Below are 21,750 nucleotides of genomic sequence, written 5' to 3'. Positions count from 1 at the left end.
GAACCCAAGCCAGGGATTCTTGGCCTCTTTTTAATAGCACATAGAAACCTCAGAGTGTTGGGAGGGAAAAGAAAACAAACAGCTGAAAAATCAGCTTTTTCTTTCCCCTCTTCAGAATTTTTTGAGTTAAAAAAAAAATCCTCTAATGTTTTGCAAGGTCGTTAGACCTCTAAACATACCAATTAATAATTTTATGAGCAACTCAACTTGCTTGTCACCCAGTAATATATTCAGAAGCCAACCATGACATGCTGGAGCTATAAACTATTAAGTTTTTTAATGTTGTGCACATTCAGATTTTCCTAAATTTTACACGTCTAGCAGTACCTCACATTGTGTCTAGTTATGCAACACCCGTTCGGTGAAAATGTACTGAGGTCCAGCTGTGTGCTAGGTACCATGCCAGAGTGTGACGATAACACAGTGATACGCCCTCATAAAGCTTACCGTCAAACGGAAGAGATGGGCTTTAAGCAATCATTGTACAGAGAATTCAGGTGTTTCTGCCATTGATCTCCAATCCCAAATCAGTTTGAATGTCCCTGACTGTGAACGCGTCACTGCCCCCGGGGACCTCTCCTAGGGAAAAGGGCGCCTCCCGGGTACGGCAGGCAGACACGCGAAGGTGTGGAGCAAATGCGCCTGCGCAGAGCTGCAAGCCACACCCATTTCCCTCTGCCAGCCATTTCAGGGCAGCCGCCCAACTCCAGCTGCCCGCCGACACCTCTGCCTCGAGGCTTCCCTGCCAGCCGCAGCTTGCTCTCCCAGATCGGTAACACCCAGCGCTGCCAGCAGCAGCGGCCCTCCAGCAGTGACTTACAGGAGCTGCTGTGCAAATACCGCAGCAACCTTGCCTCTTGGGGAGCGTCTGTAGAAGGTACATTTTCTGCACTGGCCCCCACTGTACCTGAAGGAGGCCTAGCTCCCTTTACACATGCGGGTAACTTGCTTGATAGAGCGCACACGTTGGCTGCCTTCCCGTCCCATCTCCCTCGCTCCCTCTCTTATAGACCTTTCCTAGAATAAGTCTCCTCAGTAATGTACTTGCACTCAAATCTCTGTTTCGGGGTCTGCCCTTAAGCGGCAGCAAAGAGCCTGCCTGAAAATGCTCTTTATTAAATTAGTCGTCACTCAACAGCAGCTCCTGAGCCCCGATTGCTTCATGGTTCTTACTGAATTTACTAATTTCCAGTCTCTTTAAGGAAAGAAAGGTGGGAGCGTCTCCTACGCACAGTGAGTCTTTTGAGTCAATTTGTTCCTTGGAGGCACCATGTCATCAAGTTCGCCGGCCTAGCCACACAAGCTCTCTTCTCTCTGCACTGTCGCCTGTATCCTGTTGTTCTGTCCCCTGGTGAACCGAGGCCTAGGAGGGGATGGGGTGGAAAAGGCCACTGGAATGACCTCTCTACAAGAGGAAAGGGACAAATCAGTTCCAAAATAGCATTTTAGAGTGATACTGGAACACACTGCTTTTCACGAAGGCCATGTGGCCTCAGCAGTCTCCTCTCCTGTTTGGAACTCCCAAGATCTAACGACATTTCCCTTGTTCGCTCCCACCAAGAAGCCACCAAAGCGCTCTGCTCTGCTGTTTATTTTAGGATGTCTAACTTGGAAGAGTCAGAAACAGTTCAATCAATTTAAGTCCGAGGAGGGGGTTTAGGAAGGATGCAGGGGAGTCTCATGAAATAGCAGCTGGGGAAGAGAAGAGACCCCGTTGGGCCTTGAGAGTGATAGAGTGCAGTGGACTCTGCCACTTTTCTCTACTGCTTTTTGTAAACCAACTTACAGCTTCTCTCTCATTAAAGACTCTTTTTCTCCTGAGTTTTCTCCAAATTGTTATAGGCAACAAAATCTATATGCTTTCAGGAGAAAGGGATGTTTGAAAGTGCCTAGTTGTCCTCAGACACTCAGCTGGCATGCACCCACATGGTCTTCCTGGCTGCTCACAGCCACTTCTATTCTGACTGGTCATAGCACCACTCAGGTGGAGTCAGTGCCCAGCTGTGCCACTTACTCGGTAAGTGGTGAGCTCACCAAATCATTTTGAGTATGGAGTAACAGGCTTTAGGCTGAGCTTCCTAGAGCAACTCCCAGAACCCAGCAAAAGACCTGACATCAGTTTGGAACTGCTACCCACTCCAGAGCCACTCTGGCTCCCCCATCCATCAGAGCCATCAGGATGGAGCCCACTTAGCCAAACTGCTTACTCACGTCATTCCTAAAGTCCCGCACAGGATGATCCGGTCAGGATAATTTACGCCACCATTGTACACCCGTTCTGCAGAGGAAGCTCGGAAAAGCAGTTTGGTTTGTTTGATTGTGGCTTTTGGATCCTACCTTGAGGTGGCAAGATTCATAAAATATGGTACATCAAAATGTGGAAATATTCACAAGATTTGGGAAGCCACACAAGACAGATGTCCATTATAACCCAAAAGGCAGAAAATTTTTAAAAGGCCACAAATTATACAGCTTACAGTGTCAACCACCAAAGAAAGACTAGGCTATTTCCATTTTAGTCTAAAAATCCCAGGAAACAGATCATTGGCCCAGACCATGAAGTGCCCCTCTGAGACAGTCACGGGGCCATGGAAGAACATGACTGCTTCTGAGGGAAACATGTATGTAGTATATAGGGGGTTAGGGGGCTGGAGATGGATGAGGGACAGCAGCCTGAAAAATAGAGGTTTGATGTCATTCAAAATAATAAGTAATCACAAGATTAGTTGAATACTTTATAGGGGGGTGTTGATGGATTCAAATTCAAAAATATTTCAGTAAACTAGGTGTCAACAAATATGAATCTCCCAATTAAAGGTGAACACTGGGGTGTAGAGCACAAATGAAAAATAAATACACACAAAGAAGCTAATCATCACTAGTCGTTAAGGAGATTCAGATAAAGCCACAAGAACACACCACTACACACCCTTTAAAATGGCTAAGATTAAAAATCCAAATATTGGTGAAGCTGTGGAATAATAAACTGTATCATACTTTGCTGGTGGGAGTACAGATTCTTTAAAAAATAATATGATGTACAAACTCCAAGTTATAAAATAAATAAGTCACAGGGATGAAAAGGACCACATTGGGAATATAGTCGATAATATTGCAATAACTTTTATGTGATGACAGATGGAAACTATACTTACCATGGTGAGCATTTCACAATGTGCATATAAATGTCAAATCACTGTTACACACCTAAAATGAATATAGTATTGTATGCCAACTACACTTCCATTAAAGAAAATTTTGTAATCTTTAAATGTAAACCAATATGACTATTTCTCATAAATTTAAATATATACTCACCATGTGGCCTAACAATTCCACCCCTAAGAGAAATGAACACGTACGTCCATATAAAAACATAAATGTGAATATGCATAGATATCAGCTTCACTCATGATAGTCACAACTGGAAAGAGTCCAGATGTCCACCATTTGGTGAAATGATAAATTATGGTATGTCCATTCGGTGGAGCACTACCCAGCAATGAAAAGGAATGAGCTACTGATACACACTGCATTATGCCAAATGAGAGAAGCCACTCTCAAAAGACCACAAACTGCACCTCTTTTATATGGGGTTCTTTTTAACAGGCAGAACTATGGTGACAGTGGTGGTCGAGGGCCATGAGGTGAGGGAAAGGGATGGACTACAAATGGGAAAGAAGGAGCTTTAGGGGGTGATGGACATGTTCTATACCTTGATTTTGATGGTGGCTATGCAGGTGTGTATACATTTATCAAAACTCATCAAATTGTGCACCTGAGATGGGCAAATTTTGTGTTATAAAAATTATACTTAAAAATGTTTTAGGGGTGCCTGGGTGGTTCAGTTGGTTGAGCGTCTGACTTCGGCTCAGGTTGTAATCTCATGGTTCATGATTTTGAGCCCTGTGTTTGGCTCTGTGCTGACAGCTAGCTCAAATCCTGGAGCTTGTCTTTGGATTCTGTGTGTGTCTCTCTCTCTGACCCTCCCCTGTTCATGCTGTCTCTCTCTGTCTCTCAAAAATAAGTAAAAAAACATTAAAAAAAAAAAAATTTTTTTTTTTTAATGTTTTTTTTTTTGAGAGCGAGAGAGGAAGCACAAATGCAGGGTGGGGCAGAAAGAGATAAGGACAGAGGATCTGAAGCGGACAGCTGACAGTGAGAAGCCTGACATGGGGCTTAGACTCACAAACCTTAACATCACGACCTGAGCCATCATCCAAAGCTCAGCCTACTGAGCCACCCAGATACCCCCATGTCATATAAATTATATTTCAAGAAAGCTGACAAAAACAAAGAAAAAAAAAACCCTGCTCACTTTTTCCTGTCATTTCTGAAGTCCTCCTTTTCCTGCCTGTGCTGTGTATGCAGTATAAGGTATCCCTTTTTGACTTGTGTTTTTTCCAATTGTTATTCCAGTCCTTAATCTTCCCAGCTAAAATGCAAATAACTCAGAGGGAGTTTTTGAAAACTGACCTAAGCCAATTTGGTTACACACAACATTGCTTGTTTTGGGTGGAAACAGTAGCTCCTGAAGAAGTCAGAGGTGCTTGAGGATTCAGTGCTTCCCCACACCATCCCCATCCAGTTAACGCTGATGGGAAACCTCAAACCAAACTCTGCCGCCTATACACACATTTACTAAAAAACACTTTAATAACAAACACAAAGCCATTCATGAACCCTGTTCAATAAGCCTGGTGAAGTTAGCTTGCTACCCTTTGAAGTGCTTTGACCACCACTTCATGTGAAAGATTTATCTGAGAAAGACAAGACAGCATTCCAGAAACAAGATTCTGCTACTTGGACAGGTGGCATTAGGTAACCAGACATCCTCCTAAAGCAGTAGCTAGATGTAAGACCATTTAAGGATCAAGTGCCTGTTGCCTGCTCTAAGGATGCCGGCTGCAGGCTGTAATCATGTCTTCTCCCGTTTATGCAAGTGGCTCTGAAACATTTTAGCCCATCTATGCACGCACCTCAAATATATTCAATTCATCAAACTGAGGCCCACTTTTATTATGCAAGCTACTATCTACTACTTTAACCAATATAACTCCTTTTTCACTATGCTGATTCACTATGCTAATTACTGAAGCATCAGGCTTTGAGTAAGGTACGGATAGTATTAGTGCTTTAGTAGCTGCCTGAACTTTCTGGTTAGCATGAACCTGGCTGCGACCTGGACTGTGTGTTCTTTTTTCTTTCTTTTTTCTTCTAAGATTTTATCTGACTTCAAGTTAGTTAACACATAGTGAATTATTTGTTTCAAGAGTAGAATTTAGTGTTTCATCACTTACATACAGCACCCAGTGCTCATCACAAGTGCCCTCCTCAGTACCATCACCCATTTAGCACCCCCCCACACCACACATTTCCTCCAGCAACCCTTAGTTTGTTCTCTATAGTTAAGAGTCTCCTATGGTTTGTCTCCCTCTCTGTGTTTATCTTATTTTCCTTCCCTTCCACTATGTTCATCTGTTTTGTTTCTTAAATTCCACATATGAGTGAAATCATATGGTATTTGTCTTTCTCTGACTGACTTATTTCACTTAGCATAATACAGTCTAGTTCCATCCATGTCTTTGCAAATGGTGAGATTTCATTCTTTTTGATGCTGAGTAATATTCCATTATATATATACATAATATATATTATATTTATAATACATATATAAGTATTATATATATTTTGGAAGTATAATAATAATATATACATAATGGAATATATACATAAAGGGTAGTTCTATCTTTAACTTTCTGAGGAACCTCCCTGCTATTTTCCAGAGTAGATGTTCCAGTTTAAATTCCCAACAGCGTAAGACAGCTCCTCTTTGTCAACATTTCTTGTTTCCCGAGTTGTTAATTTTAGCCATTCTGATTGGTATGAGGTGGTATCTCATTGTGGTTTTGCTTTGTATTTCCCTGTTGGTGAATGATGTTGAGCATTTTTTCATGTGTCTCTTAGCCACCTGGATGTCCTCTTTGGACATATGTCTGTTCATGTCTTCTGCCCATTTCTTAGCTAGATTATTTATTCTAGGGGTGCTGAGTTTGATATGCTCTTTATAGATTTTGATGCTAACCCTTTATCTGGTGTGTAATTTGCAAATATCTTCTCTGATTCCTTATGTTGCCTTTTAGTTTTGTTGATTGTTTCCTTCACTCTGCAGAAGAGTTTTATCTTAGTGAAGTTACAATAGTTCAACTTGCTTTTGTTTTTTCTCTTGGTGGAGACAGGTCCAGTAAGAAGTTGCTACATGGGGACCCTGGGTGGCTCAGTCAGTTGAGCATCCGGCTTCGGCTCAGGTCATGATCTCACGATTCGTGGGTTCGAGCCTTGCGTCAGGCTCTGTGCTGACAGCTCAGAGCCTGGAGCCTGCTTCAGATTCTGTGTCTCCCTCTCTCTCTGACCCTCCCCTGATCACACTCTCTCTCTGTCTCTCAAAAATAAATAAAAAACATTTAAAAAATTAAAAAAAAAGAAGTTGCTACAGCCAAAGTCAAAGAGGTTGTTGCCTATGTTTTCCTCAAGGATTTTGATAGTTTCCTGTCTCAAATTTAGGTCTTTCAACCATTTTGAATTTATTTTTGTGTTTGGTGTAAGAAAGTGGTCCAATTTCATTCTTTTGCATGTCACTGTCCAGTTTTTCCAACACCATTTGTGGAAAAGACTGTCTTTTTTCCATTGGATATTCTTTCCTGCTTTGTCACAAATGAGTTGACTATATAGCTGTGGGTTCTTTTCTGGGTTCTCTATACTGTTCCATTGATCTGTGTGTCTATTTTTGTGCCAATACCATACTGTCTTGATGACTACAGCTCTGTAATATAGCTTGAAGTCTGGAATTGTGATGCCTCCTGCTTTGCTTTTCCTTTCCAACCTTATATCAGCCATTCAGGATCTTTCTGGCTCTATACAAATTTTAGAATTGTTTATTCTAGCTCTGTGAAGAATGCTAGCATTATTTTGATAGAGATTGCATTGAGTGTGTAGATTGCTTTGGGTAGTATCAACATTTTAACAATATTTGTTCTTCCAACCCATGAGCATGGCATGTTTTCCCATTTCTTTGTGTTGTCTTTCATTTCTTTCATAAGGGTTCTGTAGTTTTCAGAATCCAGATTTTTAGCCTCTTTGCTTAGGTTTATTTCTAGGTATGTTATGGTTTTTGGTGCAACTGTTAATGGGATCAATGCCTTGATTTCTCTTTCTGTTGTTTCATTATTGGTGTATAGAAATGCCATAGATTTCCATGCTTTGATTTTATATCCTGTGACTGCTGAATTCAGGTGTCAGTTCTAGCAATTTTGGGGGTCTTTTGGGTTTTCTACATAGAGTGTTGTGTTATCTGCAAAGAGTCAAGTTTGACTCCTTCCTTGCCAATCTTGTATGCCCTTTATTTCTTTTCGTTGTCTGATTGTTGTGGCTAGGACTTCCAGCACTATGTTGAACAACACTGGTGAGAGTAGACATCCCTGTCATGTTCCTGACCTTAGGGGAAAAGCTCTCAGCTTTACCCCATTGAGGATGATGTTAGCTGTGGGTCTTTTGTATATGGCCTTTATGCTATTGAGGTATGTTCCTTCTTTCTCTACTTTCTTAAGGGCTTTTTATCAAGAAAGGATGTTGTATTTTGTCAAATGTTTCTTCTGTATCTATTGAGAGTATGATGTGGTTTTTATCCTTTCTTTCATTAACGTGGTATATCACGTTGATTGATTTGCAGATATTGCACCATGCCTGCAGCCCAGGAATAAATCCCACTTGTTTGTGGTGAATAATTAATTCTTTTAATGTACTGTTGGATTCTATTTGTAGTGTCTTCTTGAGAATTTTTGCATCCATGTTCATGAGGGATATTGGTCTGTAATTCTCTTTTTTAGCTTAGTCCTTGTCTGGTTTGGGAATCAAGGTAATGCTGGCCTCATAGAGTGAATTTGTAAGTTTTCCTTCCATTTCCATTTTTTTTTTGAAACAGTTTCAGAGGAATAGGTATTAATTCTTCTTAAGTATTTGGTAGAATTCCTCTGGCAAGGCATCTGGCCCTGGACTTTTATTTGTTGGAATATTTTTGATTACTGATTTATTTATTTATTTATTTATTTTTTGCTGGTTATGGGTCTGTTCAAATTTACTGTTTCTTCCTATTTCAGTTTTAATATTTTATATGTTTCTAGAAATCTATTCACTTATTCCAGATCGCCCAATTTTGTAGGCATATGACTGTTCATAATAGTCTTTTATTATTGTTTGTATCTCTGCAGTGTTGGTTGTGATTGCTCCTCTTTCATTCATGATTTTATTTATTTGGGTCCTTTCTCTTTTATTTTTAATAAGTCTGGCTAGGGGGTATCAATTTTGTTAATTCTTTTGAAGAACCAGCTCCTAGTGCCTTTAATCCATGCCACTGGGTTGGTTTTGGTTTGTTTTTAGCTTCTATATCATTTATTTCTGCTCTAATCTTTATTATTTCCTTTCTTCTGGTGGTTTTGGGCTTTATTTGCTGCTCTTTTTCTAGCTCCTTTAGGTGTAAGTTTAGGTTATGTGAGACTTTTCTTGCTTATTGAGGAGGCCCTTTATTGCTATGTATTTCCCTCTGTGACCCCTTTTCCTGCATCCCAATGGTTTTGGACTGTTGTGTTTTCATTTTATTGACTTCTATGTATTTTTTAATTCCTTCTTTAATTTCCTGGTTAACCCATTCATTCATTAGTAGGGTGTTCTTTAACCTCTATGGATTTGGGGGCTTTCCAATTTTTTTCTTATGGTTAACTTCAAGTTTCATATGCTGTGGTCTGAAAATATGCATGGTATAATCTCAATCTTTTGGTACTAGTTGGGGCCTGATTTGTGACCAATATGTGATCTATTCTGGAGAATACTCCATGTGCACTGAAAAAGAATATGTTTTCTGCCTTTTAAGGGAGAAATGCTCTGAATGTATCTGCTAAGTTCATCTGGTCCACTGTGTCATTCAAAGCTATTGTGTTTCCTTGTTGATCTTTTGCTTGGGTTATCTGTCCATTGCTATAATTGGGGTGTTAAAGTCTCCTACTATCATCATATTATTAACAATAGCTACTTTAAGTTTCTTATTAATTAATCTATATATTTGGGTGCTTCCAACTTAGAGGCATAAATGTTTACAATTGTTAGATCTTCTTGTCAGGTAGAATCCTTTATTTTGATATAGTGCCCTTCTTCATGTCTTAATACATTATTTGATTTAAAATCTAGTTTGTCTGGTGTAAGTATGGCTACTCCAGCTTTGTTTTGATGTCCATTCGCATGTTGAATGGTTCTCCATCCCCTCACTTTCAGTCTGGAGGTATTTTTGGATCTAAAATGAGTTTCTTGTTAGCAGCATATTAATAGGACATGTTTTTTTATCCATTCTGATACCCTGTGTCCTTTGATTGGAGCATTTAGTCCATTTACATTCAGAGTAATTATTGATAGATATAGATTTAGTGCCATTATATTACCTATAAAGTTGCTGTTCCTGTAGATTGTCTCTGTTCCTTTCTAGGATTTGTTTCTTTTGGTCTCTTTTTCCTGTTCAAAGATCCACTTTTATAATTCTTGCAGAGCTGGTTTAGCATTCACAAACTCCACTAGTTTTTTTCTGGGAAACTCTTTATCTCTCCTTATATTCAGAATGACAGTCTTACTGGATAAAGTATTCTTGGCTGCATATTTTTCCCATTTAGCACATTGAATATATTATGCCATTCCCTCTGACCTGCTAAGTTTCTGTGGACAGGTCTGATGCCAGCCTTAGGTGTCTACCCTTATAGGTTAAGGACCTTTTGTTCCTAAGCTTCTTTCAGAATTCTTTCTTTATCTTTGTATTTTGCAAGTCTTACTATGGTATGTTGTGGTGTGATTACAACTTTTGAAGGGAGTTCTCTGTGCCTCTTGGGCTTGAATGCCTGTTTCCTTCCCAAGGTCAGGAAAGTTCTCAGCTATCATTTGTTCAAATAAACCTGCTGCCCCCTTTTCCCACTGTTCTTCTGGGACTCCTATGATATGGATATTATTGCACTTTCTAGAACCACTGAGTTCCCTAAATCTATATTCATGATCTAATAGTTTCCTTTCCCTCTTCTTTTCAGCTTCATTAGTTTCCAAAATTTTATCTTCTATATCTCCTATTTGTTCCTCTGTGTCTTCTCTTCTCATTGTGATTATATCAGTCAGTTTTGCATATCAGTATAGCATTTTTTATTTTGACCTAACCAGTTTTTAGGTCTTTTATTTCTGTAGCAAAGTTTTCTCTGGTGTTTTCTATGCTTTTTTTCATTCTCAGCGAGTATTCTTATGACTGTTGTTCTAAATTCTTGTTTAAATATATTGCTTGTATCTGTTTTGAGCAAATTCCTGATTGTGGTTTCTTCTTGATCTTTCTTTTGGGGAAAATTCCTCCATCTTGTCATTTTGTCTAGGTTTCTGTCTTTGCATGTTATGAAAGCTTGTTATGTTTCCTGCTCCTAAGAGTAATACTATATTAAGAAGGAGTCATACACTGTCCAAGGCCTGGCGCTTCAGGAAGTGTCCCTGGCGTATACTGTGTGCACTCTGCTATTATGATTTGCCTGCTCTTCCCTGAGGTCAGTGCTCTGCAGAGTTCCTCCTTGCTTACAGTGGGGAGTGTTTGGACCTTTACCTAGGTGCGCTTTCATTTGTTTGTTAAAATAAGCCTGATTTTTTAAAAAAAAAATCCAGATCCAAAAAAGGGAAAAGAAAAAGGAACAAATAAAAAACCAAACAAACAAAAGAACAAAAACTATAAGCCTGACTCAAAATAAATTAATAAATAAATTTTTAAAAAGGAAAGAAAGAAAAGAAAAGAAAAGATTTTTAAAAGGCCTGGTCCTATTTCCATCAGAACTGAAGCTGATGTTTTGGAGCACTCTGATCAGTAGATGTGGTATATGCGGGGTATCTGTATTGGTCCTCTGGGGGAGAGGCCCCCTGCGTTGGTTCACAGTCAGAGCTACCCTAGTAAAGATGCCCCTGCAGGGTGCAGGGGGTGGGGTTTGGTATAAGTGGCTCCAGACTCCACTGGAGGCACTGTGTTGTTCAATTAAGTCCCACCTTCAGGCGCCTCAGTGGCTCAGTCGGTGAAGTATCTGACTTCAGCTCAGGTCATGATCTCATGGTCTGGGGGTTCGAGCCCCATGTCAGGCTCTGTGCTGAGAGCTCAGAGCCTAGAGCCTGCTTTACATTCCATGTCTCCCTCTCTCTCTGCCCCTCCCCCCACTCACTCTCTGTCTCTCTCTCTCTCTCAAAATAAAATACATAACAAAAAAAAAATCGAGTCCCACCATTCTGTTGGGGGTCATGGGAAGATGGGCTCACCCAGCTCTCCCCCACCTGGGATGGGAAGATCAGGCCAGCTGCTGGTCAGGAAACCCTCACAAACAAGGGCACAGTCTCCCCTCCTATCTCTCATGTTTCCATCAAATCCCCGTCCTCAACCATCTGTGACCCGGCTGTGGACAAGCCAGGCACCACAGCTCTCCTGTGTTTTATCTCTGACGGAGTGGCTGGGATTCAAAACTCCAAATCTTGAAAAACCGGGCAATGCACCAACTTGCTCCCCTCTCTGGAGGAAAGGCTTGCAACACTGAGCCTGCTGTCATTCTGTCCCAAAAAATCAGCCACACAGCTGCCCGGTGCCTGGAGTTTATGGTGAAGCACAGCTAGAAGCTGCGACCAGGTTATCCACCCTCTGCACGTGCCTCTGTCCTTTGCTGTTGAACGGCTACTCAAAGGCACCAGCCAGGTCTTTTGTCCTTGGAGAGGCACTCTACCATCTTCCAAATGCACTCCAGGAAGGAAGCATCTCTCTCAGTGTGACCCAGGGGAGCCCCACACCACACTGTCCACTGTCTGTCCCCCTTCTCCCCAGGAGCACCACTGCCCATCCTGATCGACTCTGGCAAATGGCACTAACTTCCAAAACCTCAGAATTTGAGCTTGCTGTTTACAAAAATTTGTGATAGTCCATTCCTCCAGATTCCCCACTCAGTGGTTTGGGGGAAGCGCTTTTCTTGCGCAAACCCAACACAATACTCTCTCTCCCTTTTTCCTCCTCTCCATGAAAAGGGCTCCCTGCCTTCTGTGGCACCTTGACTTTTCTCTTTCCCAATTCACCTCTCCACACTTTGTACCTGCTAGGTTCTCTCTCAAATTATGCAGATTGTTCTCTTAATCCTCAGATGTATTTCCTAGGTGTTCAAAATGATTTGATGTTGAATTGGCTGAGTTAGAGGGAGGAGGCAAGCCCAGGGAACCCCTACCACTTCACCATCTTAAACCCTCCTCTGGACTGCTCTGAACTGTGTGTTCTTGGCAAGAGCGGCTACCCTGGGAGTTAGAACTTAAAACAAATAGCACAAACTTAAGATTCTCTGTCTATGCTGAGCTTTTTGGAAGTAAATTATGGCCATCTTTCTAAAAACATATCCTCTCTTCCTTTAAACTTTTCATAAAAATTCTGACTTCTAATAGATGCTTAGTGACTGCTAATGACTATAAGCCAAGCAAATTAAGAATGAAGATTTTTAAGGAGGCAGAAAGGCAGGAAGGTAGAAAGGAAGGAGGGAAGGAAGGAAGCCTTCTGGCCTCCAGCGTCTCCTTGTCTTTGAAGGTGTAGATGCTCATCCCTGGGCTATGCCTCGGTTTCTAGTGTAGCTTTCTGAGAAGCTTTTGGGGCTGGTGGGTTTTTAAATAACCAAAAATAAGGAGATGATGTGGTCTGTGAAAAGACTAAGTCACTCAGTGTAAATAAAACTGGGGAATTTCTGGAGTGAAAAATAATGCCAGAGGCTGATTAACAGCCTAAAATTAGTCAGATTAGCCTGCAGACGCAAGGTTCCTCCAGGTCACCGGGTTTGCCATTTCAAGGAAGCTCTACTCCCCCACCCATCTGAGTCACCCCCCAAGTCCTCTCCTCTACAAAACCAGTGCTGGTGGCCATGGAATTGGAACCACAGGGGGCTAAACTCAAAGGCAAGAAAAAGTGACAGTGTGTCTTAACAGGGAGCCAGGCTTCTGACCCTAAGTACCACCCTACCCCCTGCCCTTTAATCACTTCTAGTTTATCTTTTCATGGCAACATGGCATAAGCTTTGGAATTCAAGCTGTGACCTACCACTCCGTAGGTCTATAGTCTTGGGCAGATAATTTAGCCTCTATGAACCTCAGGTTCCTTATGTGTAAACAAACAAAAACAAAAAATAAAACAAAAAACACATAAATAATAAATAAGTAAACAAACAAACAAAGCCCAGTACTTACCTATCTACAGTGGCCTCACAATATATTTTCTTGCCTGTTACCCATCCACCTGCTTTAACAGAATCCATTAATCTTTATTTAGCAGAACAGCTCCTTACCACTCTTGGCCTACCTGGCTTTCATAAATCCACCATCAGTGAACTGATTGCTGCAAGGTCAAGACCTGGACTATCAGGATATTCTATCCTGGTACTACAGTGAACTGTTTAGTTAGGAATTCATTACTCACGAGACTCAGTCCTAAAATGTATGTTGGAATCATTAGACCTACATTCTCTGTCTTTTATGAACTTGAAGCTGATAATGATGTGGGCCTAGCAGTGCTGGGGTCACCATGTGGAAAGAGGCTGCCTAAAAATGACCCAAACAAGAAAGAAGAGCCACCAAATCCTGATAGCTTTGAGCACTTGAGTAGAGCTGGGCCTGAAGCAAGGCCTACCCAGGGACTGTTTGAGTCAAACCAGTTCGAAGTGGGCCCTTTATTATCTAAAAACCAAAGTACCATAGACTCTGAATCCTAATGCCTGACTTTAAATTGTGGTTCTTTCTGTGACTCATTAGCTATGGGAACTTAGATTGTTTCCTTACTATCTCTGCGCCTCAATTTCCTCACTAATAAATGGAATTTTTTTTACATTTATTCATTTTTGAGAGAGAGAGAGTGTGAGTGGGAGAGGGGCAGTGAGAGAGAGAGAGATTGAGAGAGTGAGTGGGGGAGGGGCAGTGAGAGAAAGAGAGAGAGAGAAAGAGAGAGAGAGAGAGAGAGAGAGAGAGAGAGAGATTCAGAAGCAGGCTCCAGGCTCTGTGTTGACAGTTCAGAGCCTGACACAGGGCTTGAACCCACTAGTGGTGAGATCATGACCTGAGCTAAAGTTGGACACTTAACCAACTGAGCCACCCAGGTGCCCCATAAATGGAATATTAAAGCATCAACATCAAAGATTATTGTGAGGATAAAATGAATGACTATATATAGCCATTTATAACAGTACCTGGCACACTGAAAATATACTATTTTATTACTATAACAATTACCATTATTGCTATTATATAGTAATAACTATGACTTATTTTTATTTTTATCTCATAGATTTATAGGGTGTGGAGCAATATGACCAATGACTTTGAGTGAAATTAAGAATTATCCTGTTTGGGGTGCCTGGCTGGCTCAGTCAGTGGAGTGTGCAACTCTTGACCTCAGTATTATGAGTTCAAGCCCCACATTGGGTATAGAGATTACTTAAAAAGAGAGAGAGATAATTGTCCTGGTTAAGGCTCACAGAAGGAAAGAGTATTGAATTTTATCCAACTTAGCCTAAGTCCTGATTAGCCTTATTGTCTTTTTTACTAGACAGATCAAACTGCTAGAGCAAGGGCATGCCATAGTGGCATTTAGGATATATATTAATGAAAGACTGAATCTTGTTAAGACCCTGATGATATCTGTATGGATAAGATTCAGAACTTGGGTCAAGTTAGGCATCATATTTGACTGACCTATTAAACAAAACGTCAATAAGAAGGTAAGATTTGAGCATAGTTTGGAGGAGTGGACAGCATTAGTCTTTCAGGAAGTGTTTCCTGGGGACAGGGAACAGCTAGTGCAAAGGTCTTGCCAGGCATTTTGGAGGAACAGCTGTGTTAGGGTGGATATGTGTGGGAAATGAGGGCAGAGAAGCCAAAGGGCCAGGTCATCTGGGAGCCATATTTACTTGTTGTTGTTTTTTAAAACTCAGTGTGAGATGGGGACCCAAAGCAGGGTTTGGGGCAAAGGAGTGACATTTAACTTTTATTTTAAAAGTCACCCCAGTTCCTGTATTCTGAGAGCAAGGGTGGAAGCAGGGAGACAAGTCAAAGCAGTTCAATATTCAGGTGAGAGATAACGCACCTCTCAGCATGTTGGCTTTGTTCGCTCAGACCAGCTTTCTCCTGATGAAGAAACTGTCTGCTGTGGCTTCACAGTGGCTTCCACCCTCACAGCTTATGACCAGGGGCAAAGGCCTCCTTCCCTTTAATTCTCAATACCCTTAAAATAAGCAGGTAAAACCTAGAGAATGCATGCACCTACTCTGCCTTTCACCTGCCACCCTACCACAGGTCTAGCACACAATTGGTCTTCACTGAATGCATTTTGGAAAATAAATAACTAGCACAAAAACACACAGAGCTGCTACTTGATTGGTTTTGTGGGGTGGATTGTAATGCACCATTAGATCTTCTTGCTTTTTCACTATACAACCAGTGGTTATATGTGCAAATTTACCAGAATTTCATAGGAATGGCCAATTGTTCTGAGAAGCATATAACCATAGCCAGAAAACTAGATTCCTGGCCTTGTTAACATCATCTTCTCATTGAATTATTCTTTCCTAGACAATGAGAAGAATATACAGTTTGAATCTTAGGCAATGGTATGATACCAATGAAAGTAGGAAGCCACTTTCAAATATTTTGTCAACATTTTTATTCAAAAGAATAAGGACAGAATCACCAAGTGAAGCAAAAGAGACATGGAAAAATGCAAAACATTTAAGTCAGACCCTGCAAACCAGTTGCTCAAGAATATGGGGTGCCTAGATGGCTCAGTCAGTTAACTGTCTGACTTTGGCTCAGCTCATGATCTCACGGTTTGTGGGTTCAAGCCCCGCATCAGGCTCTGTCCTGACAGCTCAGAGCCTGGAGCGTGCTTTGGATTCTGTCTCTCTCTGTCTCTCACTATCTCTCCCTGTCTCTCCTCTCTCTGCCCCTCCCCCACTCATGCTCTGTTTCTCTCAATAATAAATAATCATTTTTTAAAATATATATACCACATCTTTATTCATCAGTTGATGGACATTTGGGCTCTTTTCATAATTTGGCTATTGTCAATAATTAATCTAGTTTTATTTTTTTCCGTTTATTTATTTATTTTTAAATAATCATTTTTTTAAAAAAGATATGTATCTTGCTTGGCCTGCATAGCAGTGGCCCATTTATTGATTTTAATTCTTTAAATGAATGGGTTGAGGGGCGCCTGGGTGGCTCAGTTGGTTAAGCATCCGGCTTTGGCTCAGGTGATGATCTCATGGTTCGTGGGTTCGAGCCCCACATCACGCTCTGTGCTGACAGCTCAGAACCTGGAGCCTGCTTCAGATTCTGTGTCTCCTTTCTGACCCTCCCCTGCTCACACTGTGTCTCTCTGTCTCTCAAAAATAAATAAAAAACATTTAAAATTTTTTTAAAAAATAAATGGGTTGATATGTAAAAGTAGGGATTTTCATATGAAGTCAGATCTCTTTCTCACTAAAATACTAAACTGTCTGGCAATGTTGAGCCACAGTTCTCTCAAGGCCCTGATCAGCTGTATTTCCTTGAGCAGGATTTCTAACACTTCCAACACATGTTCCATTTCTGAAATTTACCATATTACCTTAATACTCCATTTTCAAAATGGAACTTGCAATCTCTAAGAATATTTTCTGAGACTCTACACAAAGCAAAATCCAGAATAATGTTCTAGAACTAACATGGTTAAAATTCAAACCATGAAATGTAGAACAGAGTAAGAACAGAGAAGTTTCAAATTGGGTGCATTTATATTACAGACCAACAATAAAACAGGCTAGTGTATTCACTTTGGCACATCTACCATAACTGGGGCCTTTAGCCATGCCAAATCAGAGATAAATTTAGAATCATTCAAAACCACTAGGATTACTAGTTCCTACATAAGAAAAACAGGATTAATAAACTCCTGCCTAAGTAGAAATAAGTTCTTTGGCCTATGTCTGCTATTCTACACCATAATTGCAAAATTCCCCGTGTAGATACATCATAGCCAGGAACTGGAGGTGACCCAAGCTATGAACCAAAAATTGGAAGGGATCACACTAATTTGTGAACTTAGTACTGAACTGAAACCAAACATTTTTTTTTATTGTGGACTCACTCAAAAAGATTTCCATGAAAGTCAATAAAATCCAATTAAACTAATATGAACTATAACTGAATCAGTGTTTTCTAAAACAGTAAAACCAGAATATTAGAATATTATCTCAACCAAACTAGTGTTTTGTCTGTTTGCATCTGATCAGGTAAGTATCTTTTTTTTTTTAATTTTTATGTTTGTTTATTTTTGAGAGAGAGAGAAAGACAGAGCACAAGCAGGGGAGGGCAGAGAAAGAGGAAGACACAGAAACTGAAGCAGGCTCTAGTCTCTGAGCTGCAGGCACAGAGCCCAAGGTGAGATAGAACTCATGAACTGTGAGAACATGACCTGAGCTGAAGTCAGATGCTTAACTGACTGAACCAATCAGGCTCCCCTCCTTGGGTAAGATCTTTAAAGGCAATCATACTTTTGCCCTGGTTACCATGCACATCAAAACTACAGGAAACACATTTCAATCAGGCATGAACTCTCCAATTCTGGCAGACACTTGTAGTTGTCAACTAAATACCCATTCCTCCTAATCCTTTTCTTTTAAAAAAATTTTTTTTATGTTTTTTTATTTTGGAGAGACAGAGAGAGACAGTGTGAGCAGGGGAAGGTCAGAGAGGGAGACAAAAAATCCAAAGCAGGCTCCAGGCTTTGAGCTAGCCATCAGCCCAGAGCCTGACACGAGGCTCAAACCCATGAACTGCAAGATCATGACCTGAGCTGAAGCCAGACGCTTAACTGACTAAGCCACCCAGATGCCCCCCTTTCCTCCTATTTTTTTTAACAAAACCCAGATTTAGTTAAGAAGACAATTTATCCAACTTCCTTTTCCTGGCCTCCCTTGTAACCTAGTGTGACCACATGTCTCTGTTTCAAACTATGAGAATTAAGTAGATGTTATGTGGCACTTCCCGGAAACCTTGTCATGGACCCATTCTACATTCTTCCATCCTGAATTTCAAGTACATAGCTAGAGCTCCAATCATAAGACAAATTTATTATTTTTTTAAATATTTATTTATTTGGGGAGAAAGCACAAGCAGGGGAGGAGCCGAGAGAGGGGGGACAGAGGATCCAAAGCAGACTCTACACTGACAGGTTGACAGCAGCAAGCCTGATATGGGGCTCAAACTCATGAACCATGAGATCATGACCTGAGCAGAAGCTGGATACTCAACCCATTGAGCCACCCAGGCACGTCCTTAAGACAAATTTAAAGATGGAAGCTATGCACTAAGGATGACAAAATGGAAATCAGGATGTGGAGACATTGTTGATATCCTATAGGTCTGTTCCGGCTCCAGACTTCTTTCACATGAGAGTCAAATAAATTTTACTGTGTATGAGCCATTGTTTTGATGGCTTTCTGTTATATGTAGCTAAATCTAATTCTAACTTATAAATTAAGTATGCTACCATTATAGAAAACAACTCAATACATCTTTTTATATAACAAATATTCACTGAATACCTACTATGCATCATGCATCGCACTGAGAATACTGATATATTTTCCTGCTTTTATGGAACACAGAGGAAAGAAAATTTGGCTAGGCGTTTAAATTCCAGACTCAGCTTCACTGTTGACTAAGAAAGTCCTTGAACTTGGAGAAGCTGCTCCGCTTCTCTAAGCTTCAGTTTCTTCATATATAATATGATGGAGTTTGATCAAGTTTTTCTAAGGTCATTTCCAGCTCTCCCATTGTATGATTCAGTTAGTTTCCACAGAAAGTCAATCATTTTCTTACTATCCATAGAAACCTATCTCACCCTCAGTCCCAGAGGTCAGTAAATATGATCCTAATTGACCCCCTCCAACCACAGTGAATAAGCCCAAACCTGGACAATTTTCTCTTCAGAAAATTTGAAACTGGAAGATTTTGACACTGAGTCAAGGCCATGTGGAATGCGGATCAGCATAGATGGCATGGCAACTCAGAATCATGTGCGAGCCAATGTGTGGGGAGCAGAGGCACATGAGGAAGCAGGGCAAGTTGCCTGCATAACAGAGCAGGAATCTGCAAAGGAAGAGCAGATATGAAAATCCAAAGGTACCAACTAGCAGCCTGATGAGGCAGATCTAGGCCGTAGTTGGCTCACATTTTAAAAAATGTGTATTAGTTGTCAAGACTTCAAAAGAGGAAGTTTTGCATAATATTCTGAATTTCCAGCTTCTCTGAATGAGTGGAAAAGCTGATGACACTAGGCCTTCTTTCTTGCATGGCTAGAAGAGACCAGAGAAGAGATCTCTAAACAAGGTGGGCTGTGCCAGTGCTTCAGCCTGCCCTTGTCTTGCACGAGTGCTCTGCATTTTTTTCCTCATTTCCTTTCCTACCAGAGCCCTTGTTGGTATATGGGTTTGAGGCTCTATTCCAGATAATGCAGCCTTATGAGTAAATGACCAGCTCAGCCATGATTATCCAATCTCAGTGTCCCTGCTGTTGCCTGACTCTGCTTTAATAGTTCTCCTAGGATATTTATAAGATTCCAGAGCCAGCAGTGAGGAAATGGCACAGTGACATCTTAGAACTCCCCCAAAGGTTTAGAAACTGTCAGAACCAGGTACTTCCAAAGTGGAAGGTTAAGGTAGGACTAAAAGGAATATTGGTTGAAAACCAGATTAAAAGAAGCCCATGGAGACATTCACTTAGGCTAAGATGGAACAGCAAAGCGCAGATTTACCCTCACACTGGACACAATTCATAAAACATAATAGATGAAACAACTGTTCTCAAGATGTTGGATATTAGGCAACAAAGTACAGCCATCATGGAGAGATCGGAAATAAAGAAGATGTACTCTATGGCTGTCCCAGCTTACTGTCTTGAGATAGTTTCTATTTCCACCCAAGATGGCAGAACCCACATTCTTCTTTAATGCATACGGGTCGCATACCAAAATAGTCCATATTCTGGGCCATACAACAAGTCTAAAGGACTTAAGTCAAAGTATGTTCTGAGACCATAATGAAATTAAAATAGCAATCTATAAGGAAAACTTAGCTTAAAAACCTCAAATATTTGAAAACCAAGTAGTATGCTTCTTAACCCATGTGTCAAAGAAATCTAAAGAGAAATTAAAAAGTATTTTGAAATGAAGAGAAATGAAAATACAATATATCAGGATTTGTGGGATACAACTGAAGCAGAACTTAGAGGGAAATCTGTAGCACCAAATGCCTAAATTAGGGAAAATAAAAAGTCTCAAAACAACAACCTCAGCTTCCTTCCAATTTAATAAGCCAGAAAAAGAAGAGCAAATGAAACCCAAAGTAAACAGAAGAAAGAAAAGCATAATACTAAAAATTTTAAGAAATAGTACTAACTCTACACACTCTTCCAGCAAATTAAAGAGGAGGAAAGGAAATACACAAAGCCAGCCAAAGACATTGTAAGAAAAGTACACACCAGTGTTCCTTATGAACGCGGATGCAAATTTCTTAAAACAAAATTTTAGAAAATTGATTCCAACAAAATATAAAAAGGATAATATATTATGACCAAGTAGGCTTTATCCTAGGATTGCAAGGTTGATTTAACGTTTCTAAATCAATCCATTTAACAGATGATAGTAATACATTACAGAAGAAAAACCAGATAGCATCTCAATAGGCAGGGGGACAAAAGGTATTTAACAAAATCTACCTTTCATTTCATTTCAAAGTAGGAATAGATAGGAACTTCTGCAACCTGATTTAAAAAAATACCTATGAAAAATCAACATAGTTGGTAGTGGTGAAAGACTGATTACCTTCCCCCTAACATCAGAATAAGGAAAGGATGTCTGCTTTCACCACGTATATTCAACATTGAACTGGAGGTCTTAGCCAGTGCAATAGGCAAGAAAAAGAAACAAAAGGTGTCCATACTGGAAAGGAAGAAGTAAAACGTCTTTATTTACAGATGACCTGATAGTCTATGCAGAAAATCCTATGCAATCTACAAGAAAAGCTACTAGAATTAATAATTCCTGAGACTGAAGGAGTACTTGGGTGGCCCAGTCAGTTATTACCCAACTCTTGATTTTGTCTCAGGTCATGATCTCATGGTTTGTGAGATTGAACCCCATACTGGGATTCTCTCCCTCTCTCTCTGCCCCACCCCTGCTGGTTCTCACTCTCTCTCTCTCAAAATAAGTTAATTAATTTAAAAACAGAGAGAAATAGAATTTAAAATATAATACCAGTTACAATGCCATCTAAAAATATGAAATTCTTAGGGATAAATAAGGTAACATATGTGCAATGAAAACTAAAAAACATCACGGGGAAAACTGAAAGAATACTTAAATAGAAATATACTGTTTTCTTGCATTGGAATATTCAGTATTGTTAAGATGTACATTTTCCCCCTGATCTATAGGTATAGTTCAATCCAGTCAAATTCTCAGCAGGATTTTTACATTATGCATTATGTTATACATATATATGAATACATTATACCTTTACATTTTATATTATATTGTTAACTTTTATGTTAACAACATAAATGTGTTTTAAATTAACAAGCTGATTCTGTAATTCATTC

General features: G+C 40.2%; 1 long non-coding RNA gene across 1 annotated transcript in view; it reads left to right on the top strand.

The window, feature by feature from the left end:
• The first annotated feature begins 688 nt into the window (after nt 1–688).
• LOC115289020 overlaps nt 689–21,750 on the top strand; it is a 23,486-nt gene continuing 2,424 nt past the window's right edge. The window contains exon 1 of the long non-coding RNA XR_003907342.1: nt 689–877. This is a non-coding gene — a long non-coding RNA (uncharacterized LOC115289020). The remainder of the gene's footprint in view (nt 878–21,750) is intronic.

Source organism: Suricata suricatta, chromosome 4, assembly GCF_006229205.1.
Source record: "Suricata suricatta isolate VVHF042 chromosome 4, meerkat_22Aug2017_6uvM2_HiC, whole genome shotgun sequence".
In the NCBI taxonomy this organism is placed as follows: domain Eukaryota; kingdom Metazoa; phylum Chordata; class Mammalia; order Carnivora; family Herpestidae; genus Suricata; species Suricata suricatta.
Note: the sequence above shows the minus strand (reverse complement) of the source record. Positions and strands in the feature narration are given on the sequence as shown.